Raw genomic sequence first — 18576 nt, 5'->3', positions numbered from 1 at the left:
ACAAAATTTTTCCTTTTTTTTTTTACAGATTTTTTTTTTTTTTTTTTTTTTTTTTTTTAATTGGTGATAGTTAACAAGACAATGTGGACAGAAAAACAACAACACATAAACAAAAGGAAACTCAAACAAATAAACAAACAAAAAACAACAACAATGACAGAGTATTGACAAACAACGTCATATTACAATGAAAAAGATCAGAAATGTAAATAGCAATATGATAATAATAATGTTAACATGATGATAATGATAACAATAAAAATATTACTTTCTAATCCAAAAAAAAGGAAAAAGGCAAGGGGGGTTGGGGCTTGGTTGAAGAGAGAAAGAGGGGAGGGGAGAGAAAGGGGGAGAAAGAAGAGTAGGTGGGAATGAAGGGGAACAGGGATCCTGGTTTGTCTGTATATGGAGGTAGAGAGAGAGAATGAAGTTAATGTGGATGATGTCAATTAAAAAATGTTTGTTATGGGTTGGATGTGGTCTGATATGTGGTCCTGTACATGGCTGTGGTTTTGGTTACTGCTTTGGTACGAGTTCTGGGTGGACTTTAGATAATTTGTGAAGGGGTTCCATGTTTCCTCAAAGGCTGATATACTGTTTGTTTTGTAGGCTGTTATTTTTTCTATTGATATGTGTTCTGAGAGTAAATTTGTCCAGTGGGTGATATGGCAGGAGTGTTTTGATTTCCAGTTTTGAAAAATGATTTTCTTGGCGATGGTCAGAGAAATTAGTAATGGGTTATTGTGTTTAGTTGGAATTGTAATGTGTGTCAAGTCCCCCAGCAAACAGAGCGTTGGGGATGCTGGGATTCTGCAGCCCAAGATACACGAGAGTGTTTCTGTGACTGTTATCCAAAATGAAAGAACTGGCTGGCAAGACCAGGTGGCGTGAAGATAATCATCTGTGTGACCCAGGGTGCACTGTGAGCAGATATCTGTGCTAATCAGCCCCATTTTAAACATTTTCCCCTGAGTGATGTGTATTCTGTGAATGGTTTTATATTGTATGAGTTGTAAATTTGTATTGGTGGTCATGGAAAAGATGTTTTTATTGATTTGTATCCAGAAATCAGGGTTGGGAGGTAAAGCCAAGTCCTTTTCCCATTTGGTGGTTGGGAGTGTTATGGAGGTTTCTGACAATGAAAAAAGTTTATACATTTTTGAAATTATTTTTTTGGGGGTTGTAATTTTAAAGATTTCTTCACTTAAATAAGAAGACTGTAATATGTTGTTAGATATGTTGATTTTAGATTTAATGATGGATTTTAATTGTTGGTATTGGAGGAATTGGTCTCTTCCAACCCCGTACTTCTGGATAAATGTATTAAATGATATGAACTGGTTATTTTCAAATAAGTGGTGGAGGTGAGTGATGCCTTTGTGTTGCCATGATGGAAAGTAAACAGGAGTGTTGTACAGCTGGAAGTCTGGGTTGTGCCAAATTGGGGTGAGCCTACATGGTGCCAGTGATGATTTAGTGATTTTGTGGGCTTTCCACCAGGCTGTCAGAGTTGAGGAGATTGTGATGTTGTTGTAGTAGTCCTGTTTCTTGATTGACTGTGGTAGAAATGGGAGGTCTGAGAGTGAGGTAGTTTTACAATGATTCTGTTCTATCTGTAACCATGGTATACTGTGCTTATCTTTATGGATCCATTTGAGTAAATATTGTAATTGATTTGACAGGAAGTAATACAGAAAGTTTGGTGCTTCAAGGCCGCCCTGTGGTTTTGAGTTCTGTAATGTTGAAAGTGAGATCCTTGATTTTTTATTTTTCCAGTAGAACTGAGTTGTTAAAGAGTTTAATGTTTGAAACCAGTTGTCTGTGGGAGTAATGGGGAGTAATGAAAATAGGTAATTAATTTGTGGGAGGGTTTTCATTTTAACAGTTGCAATGCGTCCAGTGAGAGTAAGTGGTAACTTGGTCCATCGTTTAAAATCATCTTCTATGGTTTTCAGCAGAGGAGTATAGTTGAGGTTAAACAACTCTGACAGCCTGGAGGAAATATTAATGCCTAAATACTTAATATTACCAATGTGGAGTGGGAGTGAGGGATCTTGGGCTGCAGAATCCCAGGCATCCCCAGTCAGAGGTAGAATAGTGGATTTGTTCCAGTTTATTTTATAGTGTGAGATTTTAGAGAAATTGTTGATTATTTTGAATGTTTCTTGTAATGATGTGTAAGGGTTTTGTAGATGTAATAATAAATCGTCCGCATATAAGCTAAGTTTATGTTCTGAATTTGTGTATTGTATTCCTTTGATTTTATCATTCTGTCGTATGGCTATGGCGAGTGGTTCGATGAAAATTGCAAATAAAGATGGAGAGAGTGGACATCCTTGCCTGGTGCCCTGGTGGAGTGTGAAGCTTGGTGAGGTGATCCCATTTGTGCTAACTGTGGCCCTGGGTGAAGTGTACAGTGTTTTTATCCAGTGGATGAATGACTGTCCAAAACCAAATCTATGGAGGGTGGAGAATAAAAAGGTCAAGTTTACTTTATCAAAGGCTTTTTCTGTGTCCAGTGATACAATAATGGTTTTGTTGTGTTTTTGCTGTGATGTGTTGATCAAATTAAAAAGTCTGCGAATGTTGTCTGAGGCATGCCTATTTTTAATGAAGCCTGTCTGGTCGGGATGGATTATGACTGGAGTGACTGTTTCCATTCTAGTTGCTAATGTTTTTGTGATAATTTTGAGATCTGTATTGATTAGTGAGAGAGGACGATAGCTGGAGGGGTGTGTTGGGTCCTTATTGGGTTTTAACAGTAACGTTATTATAGCAGTGTTCATGTGGGGGGGTATAATGGAGGTAGTTTTTATTTCTGTAGTTACTCTGAAGAGTAGTGGTGATAATATGTTCCAGAAATGTTTGTAGAATTCTGCAGGAAATCCATCTGGTCCAGGTGATTTATTGTTCGGCATTTTGAGCAAAGCTTTATGTAGTTCTTCGAGGCTGAGTGGTGAGTCTAAAAAGTGGGCTAAATCAGATGGTATTGTTGGTAGGTTGAGATTATTTAAAAATGTGTCTATTTCTGTTTGACTGGGTTTGTTATTTGAAGAGTAGAGGTTGCTGTAAAATTTGTGAAATATATTATTGATTTCTTGTGGGTTATGTGTGACTGTACCTGTAGAATTTAGTATAGCCGGGATTATTGCTTTTTCTTTTTTGTGTTGTAATAGATTAGCCAGATATTTACTTGATTTATTACCGTACTGAAAGTTTTCATATTTGAGTTGTTGAATGATGAATTGTGTTTTCTTGTGTATGATGCTTTCCAATTGAGTTTTAAGTTGAGCTAGTTCATTTTGTTTTGCTTCACAGGGATTGCTGGTTAGTTGGTGTGTAAGGTGTTTGATTTTTGTTTCTAAACTAGTTTCTAGTTCCTGTTGCTGTCGTTTCTTATATGATGAATATGAAATGATTATTCCTCTAATGACTGTCTTTCCTGTTTCCCATAAAAGTGATGGTGAGATCTCTGGAGAGTCATTCATCTTTAGAAAGGATGTCCACTCTCTCTGGATTAATGTGGTAAATTCTGGATCCTCTAAAAGTGACGTATTGAATCGCCACCTTGTGGGGGACTTGATGTGTGTTTGAGTTTTTATTGATAAGAAGACTGGAGCGTGATCACTGATTATGATGGGATGGATTGTGTTTTCTTGGATATGCTGGGTAATTGAGTTACTTACAAGAAATAAGTCGATTCTAGATGAAGACTGATGGTGGGAGGAAAAATATGAATATTGCCTAGCTGATGGGTTTTTCATTCTCCAACTATCGCCAAGTCCAAGTTCCTTCATGTATTGTTTGATTATTTCCGTTGAGTGCCAGTGTCTTGTGTTACCTGGTGTGCTAGAGCGGTCAGTTGTGGGATCAATGACGGTGTTGAAATCTCCGGCTATGATGATGTTTGCTGAATTATATAGTAAGGAGAAAAAGTTATGGAAAAAGGATGGGTCATCATTGTTAGGGCCGTAAATGTTTGCAAATGTGAATGTTGTATGATTAATAGATGCATTAACAATGATAAATCTTCCTTGTGGGTCAATGATGGATGAGTTATGGATGAATGGGATATTTTTATTGACTAGGATAGAAACACCTCTTTGTTTTGTGTTTAGCGTGGATGAGAATATTTTATCGAATTGTTTGAGTTTAATATATTGTAGTTCTGAGTTTGTAAGGTGGGTTTCTTGTATAAAACATATATCAGCCTTTAATTTTATGAGATGATTGATGATTTGGATTCTTTTAGTTTGTGTACGGAAGCCACGTACATTCCACGTAACCAGATTAAGTGTCTGCATTATTATGTGTTTGGTATATCTTGTCTTGAATAAGATGTAGAGAAGAAGTCAATAGGGAGGGGGAAGGGAGGGGGGCTGGTTGCTATAACTGCCACAAATTTTCGGTACATTAAACATAGATGACTAAACACATAACTAGACATAACGGTGAGTAATGACATCAACATAACATGTAAGCAACACAAACACACATAAGAAGAGAGAGAATAAATAGAAGAGAGAGAGAGAGAGAGAGAGAGAGAGAGAGAGAGAGAGAGAGAGAGAGAGAGAGAAACAACAGTGAGGTAGATGTATAAGTCCTCTATAGGGCAAGCAGGCGGTTACTCTTTTTTTTTTTTTTTTTTTTTTTTTCCTAGGAGCGAAGTCGGGGATGAGTCTTACAGTTCGAAATGCAGGGTTGTTACAGTTATATGTATGAGTCTATTGCAAATTGTTCAGAAGAGCCATGGCGTGATTTTGGAGTTGCGAAATAATTGTCCGTCGATATAAAGTTTGTCCACTATGATCGATGCGCGTTTGTTGTTTCGTCTGTTTTCTTTGAGGATGGGATACAGTGCTTTGCGACGTTCGTTTATTTCATGTGGATATTGTTCGTTGAGTCCAAATGATGTTCCTTTGAGTTCCTTTCCTCTGCTTCTGACCAGTTCTTTTTGTTTGAAGTGTTCGAATTTTGCGATGATGGGTCGGGGTCCTTTGGATGATGGTTTACCTAAGCGGTGTACTCTGTGAAACGTAATGTTTTGAACAGTGTCGGGGGGGATTTTGAGTTGAGTTGTAATGAAGGTTTTGATGAGGCTTTCGGGGTTGTCGGGGGTTTGCTCGGAGATACCAGAAAAGATGAGGTTGTCACGCATGGAGCGGGTCTGTAAATCCAACATAGTTTCTTTCAGAGTCTTGTTTTCTTTGGAGATGGCGTGTATTTGTTTGTCGAGTGTTTTACAGATTTTTTTTATTGTACTCAACTTTTTAAATAATGCCGGCAGCCACTCTGGCGGCCCCGATCCATGCATACCTCATTCATTCTCCTCCAACACCTCTGCTCTTACAGAACAGCCCCAGTTCATACCTATCTGGCTAACATTACATTTCCTAGTGATTTATGTCAGTGACAAAACAGTTTGCCAGTGAACTTTCCATCCTAATGTAGCTAATATAACCAAGCTCTGGCTCTGTCTTCATTTCCTGAACAAGTGCTCCAAGCCTCTGAGAACGCACGATTCATGCACGAAGAGGGATACGCGCAGAGGGGGGATGGACAAATGGCAGTTGAGTGTGATATCGCCATTCAATTATTTTGGGCACTTAAATTGATTGGATGGTGTTTTTTTCAGTCCTGTCCGCTCCACAGGGGACTACATTTTTTTGTTTTTGTGTTAGAGCATTTAATTAATTGGTTGTAATCGGGGTGTGAAGGGGATTTTAAGCAATATAGTAAAAAATGCTCCAGGAAAACATGTTGCACCCCACCTGTAACACTCGCTAACATTTGCTACCAAACTTCCATATTTTCTCATTCAATACTTGTGACTTCACTTATCAACTCCATTGTCTGAACTGTATCATCACATGTGAACTTGGTAGAGTATTTCCTTCGTCTGGCCGCAAATCTCCATTTTCATGTTTCCCTCTATTTACAAGCAAACACGAAAATGAAGATTTGCACAAATCTCCACTGTGGTTGGAGTTTTTAGAAGCCTTCCTTTTCAGTGTGCATGCCTGTCATTGTTGTACAAACTATAGACACAAACACAGAGAAAAGTTGCAGTTTTCAAAAATCCCTGGCTACATGGGGGGAAAAAATCTCTGGAGCACTGGCCGTGCCTTCCGCCATGTTTTCAAAGGCCAAACACTGCAGACTCTACATGCACAACATGACTTCAAATTTCAATCAAAATTTCACTGTAAAAAGTCGGTATCGGATCGGTATCTGCATAACTAATCCTAAAAAAATCAGATAAAATCGGAAGCAAAAAAATCCAGATCAGGACATCACTAGTTCAAACACATGCATAAACTGGTTAACAGGTTAAACAGGTTAACTGGTTCATCTAAATGGCCAGTCGGTGTGGATGTGACAGTGAATGGTTGTTCGTCTGTCTTTGTCTCCCTGTGATGAACTGGTGGCACGTCCAGAACATGCCCCCTCAGAAAATAAATGGATGAATTAAACAATATTTCAAAAAATGGAAGTAAAACATTGGCACTGGTGTTGCTCACTCCGCCCACAACCACGCCCACAGGTCCATAATTACACACTGTACAACTCAACATTTTTCTGGAGTGAAGAGATAAAAGAGGAGACATCTCTTCCTTCCTGTTGCCAGGTGTTTCTCAGTGGCACTAAGTATCACTTTACAGACAGACAGAAATTTCAGCTCCGTAAAAAGGCCTCAAAGATGTGTTATGAGTGACTCCTTTTTCATGCATCTATCATATGATACATGATATATCATATATGTGTATACGATATATCATATATTATATGTATGTATATGTCAGGGGTGTCAAACATGCGGCCAGCCAGAGATTCCAGTCCAGACCGTGGGATGAAAGTGTAAAAATTACACTGAAGATATTAAGAGTCGAGGTTGTCAAAATCATGTCAAATAATGACAACTACAAATTTTCTTCTTGAAAAATTCTGTGAAAAAAATGTAAGTAAAAAAATAACATTACACTGTGAAAATATTTATATTTACAAACTGTCCACAATAAAATAAATACCTAAATAAAAATAAAATATGAAACTGAAACGTGCAATTGTAACAATATTCTGCCTGTTACCACAGGTTTTGTGCATTTACAGATCCACTGTGATCTGTAAGTTGAACTGATAAAAAGCTGGGATGTAATATTGTAGAAAGTTCTTATTTTAGTTCCAAACTCCAAAATTTTAACAATATTCTGCCTGTTACCAAATATTTGCATAACATTGGGTGTAAATGTACATGCATAAATAAGTTGAGGCAGAATATTGCTAAAACTGCACAAATTTTTTGAATGAAATCTCAGATCTTTCAGGTTATTCACATCTTTTTTGGGAAATGTAAATATTTTAATAATTTCATGGGGGGTTTTTTGTACTAAAACAAAGCCAAAAACTTGGAGTTGTCATTATTCATAGGTTATTATGTTATTATTTTACTCGTCTGGCCCACTTGAGATCAAATTGGGCTAAATATGGCCCCTGAACCAAAATGAGTTTGACACCCCTGTAGGGATGTAAACAATTAATTGACTATCAATTAACTGTCGATAAGAATTTGCTTGATTAAATTATTAACTGTCAGTTAATTGCCCTTTTCCATGGCGGGATTTGTGGTGCCAACAGTAGGAGGCGCCACTGCCCAAACTAAGCTTCATTGCTGAAGCTGAATAACGGGGGAGTCACCCTGTCCACACCTGTACGAAAGCTGCCGGTTTTTCCACACTGTGATGCCGCAGCTGGGACAGCTGGTCATTGAACTGGATCAGGGTGTTGATGACTTAGAATCGCTTTAGGGACATGGTGGAGCGAAATGCAGACTGGCCCATCTATTTGTGGGAGTGGTGCACCCCTGCCAAAATACATGCGCAGTATCGGATCGGAGCGTTTTCTGGTCAGTGAGACAGAAGTTGAAAACATCCTCCAGGCTCCTGATCTGGGCCACAGGTATGTCCCACATTATGTCTCACAGTCATCCCGGTGGCCACAGGCAAATAGCGCGGGGGGGGGGGATCTCCGCTGAAATCTCGCTCCATCATGTCAGCTAGTGATGCGAAGGCAGAAATGCCCATTTCTTCTAAACTGCCCCTCTTCAGAGCCATTTATTTTATTGAATTTCCCTGCAGAATTTATTTAGTTCTACTACATAAATGTCATTGCCTGTACTGTGTCCAATGGTACAATACATCAGTCATTAAGGAATATGACGTGCTTTTTTCATGAAGTATATAAACAATATTAAGCTTTTATTCTTATAGACCTAAACGAAAGAGAAATTCAGGTTCTCGGGAAAATCGCTTATCAATTAGTTGTTAATCGATCAATAAGGTCAACCAATTAATAATTAATGGATTAATCGATAATTTGCATTCCTACACCCCTGGTATATATCATATATGTTTTATCTTCCATTTTTCTTTCACGCATATTTTCCTGCATATCATCCAGCACCGTCAACAACCAGCCAATGTGCATCAAGGAGCTGGTCTGAGGTCAGAAAACTAATCAAACATGAGGAAAGAGCCCAAATCCCCAGGGAATCCCAACAAACACACATGAATAATCAGTTCCTGTCGTAATCAGACACTTAATTGCAGCTCAGTTGGTTCAACGTCAACAGTGATTCATCACAGGCTTCTAGGAAGGAAGGAAAGGATTCAAGGGAGGAGGTGAGATGGTAGAGAGAGGGATGGTGGCAGTATTAATCATACTGCCCGAAGGACAGACAGAAAGGAAACAAGGAAGGAAGGAAGGAAGGAAGGAAGTGAAAGAGGGGCCTTATTAAAGAGGAACTGCTTCAATTACAGCGTTTAGGGTTCATGTCACAGATTGGGCCTCAGACCAGTTCCAGATGTGGACCCAGGTACAGCTGACCTTTAATTCTGTTGATGAAGCCCAGGTATAAACCCCAGGATCAGACCTGCAGCACAGACAATACTGCATTACTGCCATTTCTATCTTAATACATTACTATCTTATTGCACACAATAGTGCACAAAATTGCATCCTAACAGCACATACTGTTTTGCATACTGCACTGGCCTGTACATACTGTATTTTACATTTCTTTGTATGTCAGGGTAGAGACTGCGATCTGGTAGGATCGGCGATTCTACCAGTAGAGACTCCGATCGTAGTCTCTACCAGTAGAAACTCAGATCAGAATCTCTACTGGTAGAAACTCCGATCCGAACCCTAACCCTAACCCTAACCCTTCTACTGGCAGGATCGGAGTTTCTACCAGTAGAGACTCTGATCGGAGTTTCTACTGGTAGAGACTCTGATCGGAGTTTCTACTGGTAGAGACTACGATCGGAGTCTCTACTGGTAGAATCGCCGATCCTACCAAATCGCAGTCTCTACCCTTACATATATACATTGTACTTAGTCTGGTACACTAATTCTTCAGTGTTTTTATATTGATGTACATATTCTTGAGTGTTTTTACATTTTCTTTTTTATTTCTATCTAGCCGAGAACTACCTCTAAGAAAAGTTTTGTTATGTGCACATAAGGACAATAAACATTCCTGAATCTTGAATCTTAAATTTCCTTATCAGACAGACAACTGTGCATCAGTCAGTACTTTGTTACTTTTTCAGCTGCTTGTGACAACAGACCACTTCGGAGTTGACGTCATGGTCTACTCACAGCACTTGCACACATAGTCTGGTAGCAGAAAAACACGGCATATCAATGGAGGTAAATTGAGAGATCAGAGAGAATAGAGAAGGAAAAATGTCTTGCTATGCTGTAGGTTGTCACAATAGAAATGCTAAAAAAAAACAAAAGAAGCAACCTTAACTTTTACGAATACCGTTAATACTTTAACGAATACCGTTGTTGAAGACGCCCTTTGAGGCAAACTGTAGATGCTTATGGTTGCAAGCCATTAAATGGACGGACTGGACTGATGAAATCATCCAGCATTCTCAGCTCTGCTGTGCCCATTTCATATCAGTATGTACATTAAACAACACTTACCCAGCCATGCAAGTGCAGTTGACTGTCAATATATGGTAGGTCAACTTGTCGATGATTGCCCACGTCTTGTAAAACGGCGTTTTATGTCATTGTCGCTGACTAAGCACCACATCGCTCCTCAACATACAAAAACCATCAGACGGTATTCAATATCCTGGATATGACTGCAAAGTACAAAGTTATTGGCATTGAGGGATTTATATGCCTTGTGCTTTTCTTTTGTGTAAACACTGGGTTTTTCAACAAGATATGAAAAGATGTCCAGCCATTGTAGCTTCGTCCATTTCGTTGGCTCCGCCCACTAAGCCGACAGTGAGTATGGATCAGGAAACCTCACACTGCTGCTTAATGGTCAACTTATCTTTGAAAGACACCTTGTCTCTTGTTTACAGACTATTAAAGTAATCAAAGAAGGCATCTGCATCTTCCATTACACTGTTTCTCTCCTGATTTTCGCCCTCCTGAGACCTTCCCTGTACTGTTGACACCACAAATTTCACTTTCTGCCACCAGTTAAGCCCTGCCCATAAAATACATCATCACTGTTTACCATCATCGAAATGGTCTATAAATTCATGGGTTAGTCTTGAATTTATAAAGTACCCTTGAATGAATATAGTAACATCACTTTAAGTGTTTTCAGTACTTAGAATATTTCACTGTTTTACTGTCTTAAAAATGTCCTTTTTTTTTTATCTGTTTTGTAAAATCTGGCATTTACCCAAGTTGACGCCAAGGCTCAGTGAAGTGTTTTTATTCTCTCTGAGACAGAAGTGCAGCGATAACAGAATACACATCAGATTGAAAATGACTGAAATAATTGACAAACAAAGGTGGGAGAGTCATCTGACGTCAGACTGCTGATAGAGGGGGGGTCAGTGGCATCACAATGTTGGAAAAGGACGAAAAGAACTTTAAGTGTAACCAGAGGAGTTTAACTGAACCAGAGCCAGACTGGACCTGGGTCTGTGTGTGTTTGATGTGTGTTTGATGTGTGTGTGTGTGTGTGTGTGTTTGATGAGTGCATGACTCAAAGGCCTGAGGCTCAAACCCAGCCCTGCTCCCCTTAATGCCTTCCTGTCTCACTCACAAACCTCCAAACACTAACACATGGGACGACAGAGGCAGATATCTGTGTGTGTTTGGGAGGTCAATGGAACCCATTGCTCCAAATGAACCCCAATCCAAATATATACAAACTAACCAGGTCTAGAAGGAAACGCTTTTACTACTGGAGGTTTCAGGACAAGAGAATTACAAAGTAGATGCAGGGCAACATGATGTAAACTGGTAACAGTGAAAATGGAGACACACATATATGTATGCATATACATACATACATATACATATATATACAAAGATATATCTAGATCATAATATTGGAAGGTCTCAGAGCGTGCGCGTGTGTGTGCATATGCTTGTGTATATGTGTGTGTGTGTGTGTGTTCAGGAGCAGCCAAGTAGAGATTTCCCAGCGCAGGAACAAAACCTGCTGCTCCTCCTGCATGACTGCTCCTCAATGACCCCCCACCCTTCATCACACCTCCTCCTCCTCACACAGGAGGAACTACTCGTCTCCTGCTGGGACCGTTTGTCCTTTAAATGTCCCCCTACCTCTGTCTCAGGAAATGGGCAAAATTGGATTCTTATAAAAGACAAACAGCTGTCTTCTAAAAAAAAAAAAAAAAAACAGCACACATGGAAATCAGCATGAGTCACAGTCACACAACACTGAGGAAAAGTTTCACTGGGGGTTTAGGTTGGTCCTGCACACACTAACTAACAAAAAAGTCACAAAAAAGGTACAACACAATGTCATACATACAAGTCTGAGAGTATTTAGTTTTTCTATCTCTAAGAGAGCCACCTACCACAGGAAAGTCATCACTCCATCCTCCCCCCACTCAGCAAAAGTACCCCCGGATACGTAAACCCCCCCTCCCTCCACCACCACCTCCACCCAACTCAAACTGGCGCAGAGTTGGAGGTTCTGATCTTCATCCAACTGCTTCACACTCCTAAGCCAACCCAGTGTGATGTGAAGGTCACAGTTCAATAAAGCCAATAGGACCACGTCATCTGCAAAGAGGCAACAAAACTACTCATACACAACGGTTAACAACAATAACAACAACAGTAAACAGATCAGAGTCCACTTCAAGTGTGAAACCAGATGAACCATTTCATTTATTATGTTCAAATTCTCCTCAGATAGAGGTGAGTATTGAAAAGATTATCATCAACCAACCATCCAAACCAACATATTCTATTTATTACCAGAATGTACAGAGAAAAGCACCAGAATATGAATAAGTTTCACTCTAACACACAACAGTTATAACATCCAATCCATGAGTCAAACAGCTGACCACTCTTTTTCAATAATGTCTCTGATTATTTTCTCAGTTAACAGGTTGATTCATCTATAGTTATAAAATGTCATTCTCAATAGTCCAGAGTAGGGATGCACAGATACCACTTTTTTCCAGACCGAGTACAAGTACAAGTACTTACATTTGAGTACTTGCCGATACCGAGTACCGATACGAGTACTTAATAATCCCATTCTAGTTCTTAGTTCCTTTTGTAAATGTGCTTTATTGTCGTTGTCATTAGTCTGACTGAAACAAAGTGCTGCTACTGACATTTAATGTGTTGGAATGAGCGTTTCTCAATTAATCCACCAGAGGGCGCCGCTATTAATTAACCATACTGGACAAATACCATGAAGAAAAGTCAAGTATTTGAGAAGAAGAAAGTCAGTAATAACAAACATGGAGACGACAGAGGTTACACTAATGTTGCAGCATTTCCACTGGTAAGGTTTAAAAGCGAAGCTTCAGCAGGTAAGGAAAAGATAAATGAGCAATAAGTTTCGTTTTCACTTCCGCTGGTGGCGGTCCGTACCGCTCCTTACCCCCATAGTATTATAAGTAGGACAGAAACAGGCCCAGCCCTGGGTAGCTGTCATAAATATGTCAGTAGTTTTTCAGTAACTCACACAGTCACTCTTTGAACAGATCTGCTACCTCTACGGTTCCCGGTGGTATTCTCCGTCTGGGTACGTATCTGCGAGCACCTGGAAAACGGATGGAATGTACGCAGAGGATGAACAGAACGCTCCTCCGTATCCGTCTGTGTCTGTAACGTTACTTGCAGTCAGCGTTACTTTTATCACCGTCATTTATTTAGAAAAATCTCTACACTCTTCACACTCCTCACACATTTTTCCACTGCTGCGTACCTGCTGTACTTAACTGTGAATGTCACGCGGCCGTAAGTGGTATCGGTGCAGTTGTATTGGATTACTTTTACAAATATGAGTATAAGTACACACTAGGGCTGCACGATTAATCGATTTTAAATCGAAATCGGATTTTTTAATTAGAACAATTTTTAAAAAAGGGAAATCGTAAAATCGATTTCATCTCTCTCGTGCCTCTGGGCTGTGCACTTGCAGGCTACCGTAGGCTCCTCCTCCTATCAGTGACAGCGGTCTGTCACAGAAGTCCGTGTAACGACCGGACTTTAAATGTGATAATGAGCCCGCAGTACTTATAGCAATGTAAGCCGTGGCTTCACGCACGGATCCCGCAACTGAAATATAACTGCATGTGGATCACTCATCTTCCGTTGTCCTGGATCCGTACCGTACTGTCTTCTTCCGAACTGGGTCCGGGTCTTGGGGTCAGCAGCCTCAGCAGAGGAGCCCAGACAGCCCTGTGCCCACACACATCCACCAGCTCCACAGATAGAATCCCTCCAGCGTGTCCTGGGTCGGTCTGTTCCACGCACGGATCCCCCAGTTTAAATAGAACCACATGGGTTCACTCATATTAGTGTGATCCATGCACGCACGACTGATGCCTGTCACTGACTTACATTGGTATCACTTCTGTGGGCCCAGATACCCAGAAAAAAACAAAACAAAACAAAACAACTCTCTCTCTCTCTCTCTCTCTATGTATATATATATATATATATATATATATATATATATATATATATATATATATATAAAATTTAGTTCTCTTACTTGCTAAATTTTTCATTCACAAAGGTAAGTTCTGTAACACAAAACCAAATATTATTTATTTTTTGAAAGATGTTAAATTTTATTTAAAGCTGTTAGATAAATCTGGAAACAAAAAGGCTGTAAAAACCATAAGTGTTTGCTCTGATTTGGACATTGTATTATAGTGTATTCCCCCTGGCAAACTTATGTTATTTTCTTGTTGAATACATTGTTTGTATACTCTACTTCATTCAATAAAGATTTAATTAAGAAAAAATAAACTTCTGTGGGTTAATCACGTGATACCATCAAAGATTTGAGGTCAGAGCAGTGCCTTGCATTGTGGGCTGCTCATGAAAACGACATGCTGACTTCTGTTGTCTTTTGTAGTTTAACCCAAAAATCGAATCAAAATCAAAAATCGAGTTTTTAGAGGAAAAAATCTGGATTTTTTTTTTTTTTTTTTTTTTGCCAAAATCGTGCAGCCCTAGTACACACACTGAGTATCGGAGCCAATGCCCGATACTGGTATTGGAATCGGTGCATCCCTAGTCCGGAGTAAACCAACTAAGACACTGTGCATTTGACAGAGGTCATCTGTTCATTTTAACCATCAATTAATCCAAGACGCTCATTTTTTTCCCCAAATAACACAAAGACAATCATCATGTGTTCACACTGGACAAGCTGCAAACTTGACATGTGTGAAAAAAAAACCCATTCGTATCTTAAAAAAATGCAGGATTAATCTCTGCCTCTAAAAGAAAAAAATAGTTATTTGAAAGTTTGGGACAAAGGATGACGGATGTTATTGAGACTGAACTACAGTCACATCTGATGGACTCATCATTTTCTTCAGACCATTATAATGGAAAAGGTTTCACCATACCTTCACAGGCCAGAAAAACCAGAAACACACGTGTTTCACATCCAACATCCAACCAGCCATGACGCCCTCTGAGGCTCACTGAAGCCCCAAAGGATGATGGGATACATACTTATGTGCATACTACAGAGAGAAACTTTAAAAATGATGGAAGGTGAGAGAGAAAACGGACAAAGGACTGAAGGACGAAGCAGTTTCCACCACTGAGGCAGACGTGATGACTGCAGCAGATGGCAGACTATATGAGGAGGGAATATACACACACACACACATACACACCCACACACACACACACACACACACACTACCGGTCAAAAGTTTTAGAACACCCTAATTTTTCCAGAATTTCATTGAAAATGATGCAGTTTAATGTCTCAGTGTACTCTGAAATCAAAGCATAGAACAAATAAACAACTGAAGTTAAAAAAGAAATCATGGAATCAATTTAGAAACCAAAATGTATTCTAAACTTTTGACTCATCAATGTACCCACCTTTGGCAGATATAACAGTTGAACACACTCGTGGCATTCTTTCTACAATGGAAATCAAATATTCTTCAGAAAGTTCTTCCCAACTCTGTTGCAGAAGTTCCCATAAATGTGTAGCACTTGTAGGTTGCTTTGCTTTCACTCTTCTGTCCACCCACGTGCACCCACCCACCCACCCACCGGCGAAACGCATGCGCGTGTACCCCATTACACACCGTCACATCAACTGATGAATTCCACAGGAAACACTGACTGTATCCAGTGGTACAATAAATCAATCATTAAGGAATGAGACATGCTTTTTTCATGAAGTATATAAACAATATTTAGCTTTTATTCTTATAGACCATATTGAAAAAGAAATTCAGGTTCTCAGGAAAATCGCTGCTTATCAATTAATCGTTAATCGCTACATAAGGTCAACCAACTAATGATTAATGAATTATTCGATAATTTGCATTCCTAATTGACACATGATCAAATGGCGTTGAATAACGCGCGAAAGGTTGAAAATGTGTAGGTATAGCATGCCACATGCCATAAGAACTGGTGTGACATAAAACAGCATATATTGAGATCAGTCTGACATGTGATAGTGTTGGTGCAGTGCAGACCCAGGATGCAAACCTGTTCACATGGACAGAGGATGAGGACATGTGTGTCCCAGACCACCTCTGAATGCGTACTCTGTGATCAGACAGGAATGGACCCTGTAATGCATCCTGAGTGGGTTTATGGGCTGGAACAGGGCCTGTTTGTCCCAGACCACTTTGAGTGTATTCACACCTTGCATTAGAGCATCAGTGAGGACACAGGTTCATGCAGGTCCAAACAGGGACAATGGTAAACAAATGTGGACATATGTGAACCAAAGGACCTCTGATTCTGGTCTTTAGTGGTCCCATCAGAGTGGGTTCTGAGCCCGGTCTTACCTAGGACCACCCAGGATATGTGTTAATGTCAGGTGTGAACAGGACCATAGAGCCAGGGTTACATGTGGGAATATGTTTCAGAGGATGATGCAGGTGGTGTGTTACATAGTTGTTTAAATAAAAAAAAGATGGTAAACAGAACATCTGTAGTCATGCATTTAATTTTTAACTAAAACTAACATTTTCTGCATCTTGCTCAGTGTTTTCTTCATCCAGTCTTTACAACCTTTTACAATCATCCACTGACACTGTTGACGTACGAGTACATTTCAGACCTGACGTCTTCAAATGTGTCACAGTGTCTCTCCCTCACTGAGCAGCTTATTTTATTGTGTTTCACCACAAATGCTCCTGTTTTCACGCTTGGATTGCAGTTTTTTTCTTTAAACACAGAATGGCCAGATCAAGCAAAAGTGAACATCAGTGTCAAAAATTAAAGTTGTACCTATTATTTCTCAAATAGGCTCATTTTTTTAGCTTAAGAACTCAATTTTATGGAACTGTTTACAAAATTTCAGTATCACTAGTAGAAAAAAAGATATTATCAATATGAAATGAAACATGAAAAAGGACTAAATATGTAAATGTACTACTAACTTTAATAGTAAGATTTTTTTCTTGCTTGTATAAGTGATATTTTAAGTCTGTGAATCTGTAGGACCTAATTATTCAACAGTACAAGAATACAGAAAGGTTATGTACAATCCAGTCCAATTTATCATTGCAACATTTTAATCCAATATTGATCACAATTGTAATTAAATATCATTGCTAAAGCCCTATGTTTCATTTAGGATCTTATGAGAACAGCATGTTTTCTACCTTTGCGTAAAGTGAAAAAAAAATGTGCATTTTGAGTCATGCAGAAGAAATGTAAGTATTTTTACCCCAAAATTTTATTTCTGCAAATTGAAACATGTCATGTGAAAGTACTTACTGAGACCTATTCATACATGTATTAAACATAGAGATAAGTTATTTAGTTGTCAACACGGAGCTAATTGAACATGAAATGTGTCCCCATGTCACCACTTGATTTGGCCCAGAGGTCACATCCCGACGATAACACTCATGGTATTTTTCTTTTGCGGATTCTAAAAGTTTTGCCTCCATTTATGTATTGTTTCAAGAAATATCTGCGTCCAGGTGGAAACGGGAAAACTGTGTTAAAATGGTGTAATACGTATGCCATACCTACATGTGGCGCCATACACAAACACAGACAGAGCCGCAGGATACACTACACAGAAGAATGCAATGAGCATGTGCGTGAGGTTACATCCAGGGTTTTCTTCTTCTGGTCACATGGTACTATGGTGTCATTGTTTTTCGAAAAACTGGTGTTTTGCCCATCCATATGACAACGTGAGGGCAGCATTGGGAGATTTTTCTGCTCTTGGACCCAATTTCCAAAAATAGCATTTCAGGGCACCAACAACGCCAATGTCATGTGGACAAAAGGCCGAAACGATATTAAACTTTTGCAGATTGATATAATTTCTTTGTCGTGTGTGCAGGGCAAGAGAAAAAGCCACATCCCAGAATGCAACACATATGTCAAACTTGCAAAGGTCACATTGGGTCAGATCAGAGAATCAGACACTATATGACACTTTACAATATTCCAACTAGACAAAAACATGTATAAACTTTTAATTTAACTGGACTAAAAATAAACCAGAGCTCAATTTAACTGAACTAGAAATATCCTGGTTTCAAAATACTCAACTTTCAATACAAACAAGACTCCAACTGAACAAGAGTTCACCTTTAAGACCAATTTATTCCCCATTAACATAAATTTGTCCATTTCAAATGTTATCAAGTGTCACTGTTTCTACATCCATGGTGTTGGAATTAGAGTTTTTTGAGAGAAGAAGAGGAAGAAGAGGAGAGTAAATAACAAACATGGCGATGACAGGATGTACTACTGATGCTGATATTGAGACTGTCAGTCATCCTGAATCAGTTCTTACATTTTCACCAGATCATTTATGGAAATTATTCTCTTCAAATTTGAACACTGGCCCCGCATGGTTCCTGGTGGTACTGCAATATTTCCTCCATTTGGGATCGCATCCACTATCGCACAGAGTACAGACAGAAATACAGACACAACAAACACAGAGGACAGACAGAAATACAGACACAACAAAACAGAGGACAGACAGAATGCTGAATCCATATACATATGAGTATTTAACACTGAGCATAAATGGGACTTTAAAGGTTACACCAACACACAAGAGTCCAAATTAAT

The 18576-nt window shown here is 39.2% G+C and overlaps 1 protein-coding gene and 1 long non-coding RNA gene across 2 annotated transcripts in view; one reads left to right on the top strand and one right to left on the bottom strand.

The window, feature by feature from the left end:
* Window positions 1-18576, bottom strand: part of LOC115419600 (interleukin-17 receptor D-like) — a 92228-nt gene that overhangs the window by 65084 nt on the left and 8568 nt on the right.
* LOC115419610 (uncharacterized) overlaps window positions 15855-18576 on the top strand; it is a 24864-nt gene continuing 22142 nt past the window's right edge. Inside the window, exon 1 of the long non-coding RNA XR_003935448.1 lies at window positions 15855-15973. This is a non-coding gene — a long non-coding RNA (uncharacterized LOC115419610). The remainder of the gene's footprint in view (window positions 15974-18576) is intronic.

This window comes from Sphaeramia orbicularis, chromosome 5, assembly GCF_902148855.1.
Source record: "Sphaeramia orbicularis chromosome 5, fSphaOr1.1, whole genome shotgun sequence".
In the NCBI taxonomy this organism is placed as follows: domain Eukaryota; kingdom Metazoa; phylum Chordata; class Actinopteri; order Kurtiformes; family Apogonidae; genus Sphaeramia; species Sphaeramia orbicularis.
Note: the sequence above shows the minus strand (reverse complement) of the source record. Positions and strands in the feature narration are given on the sequence as shown.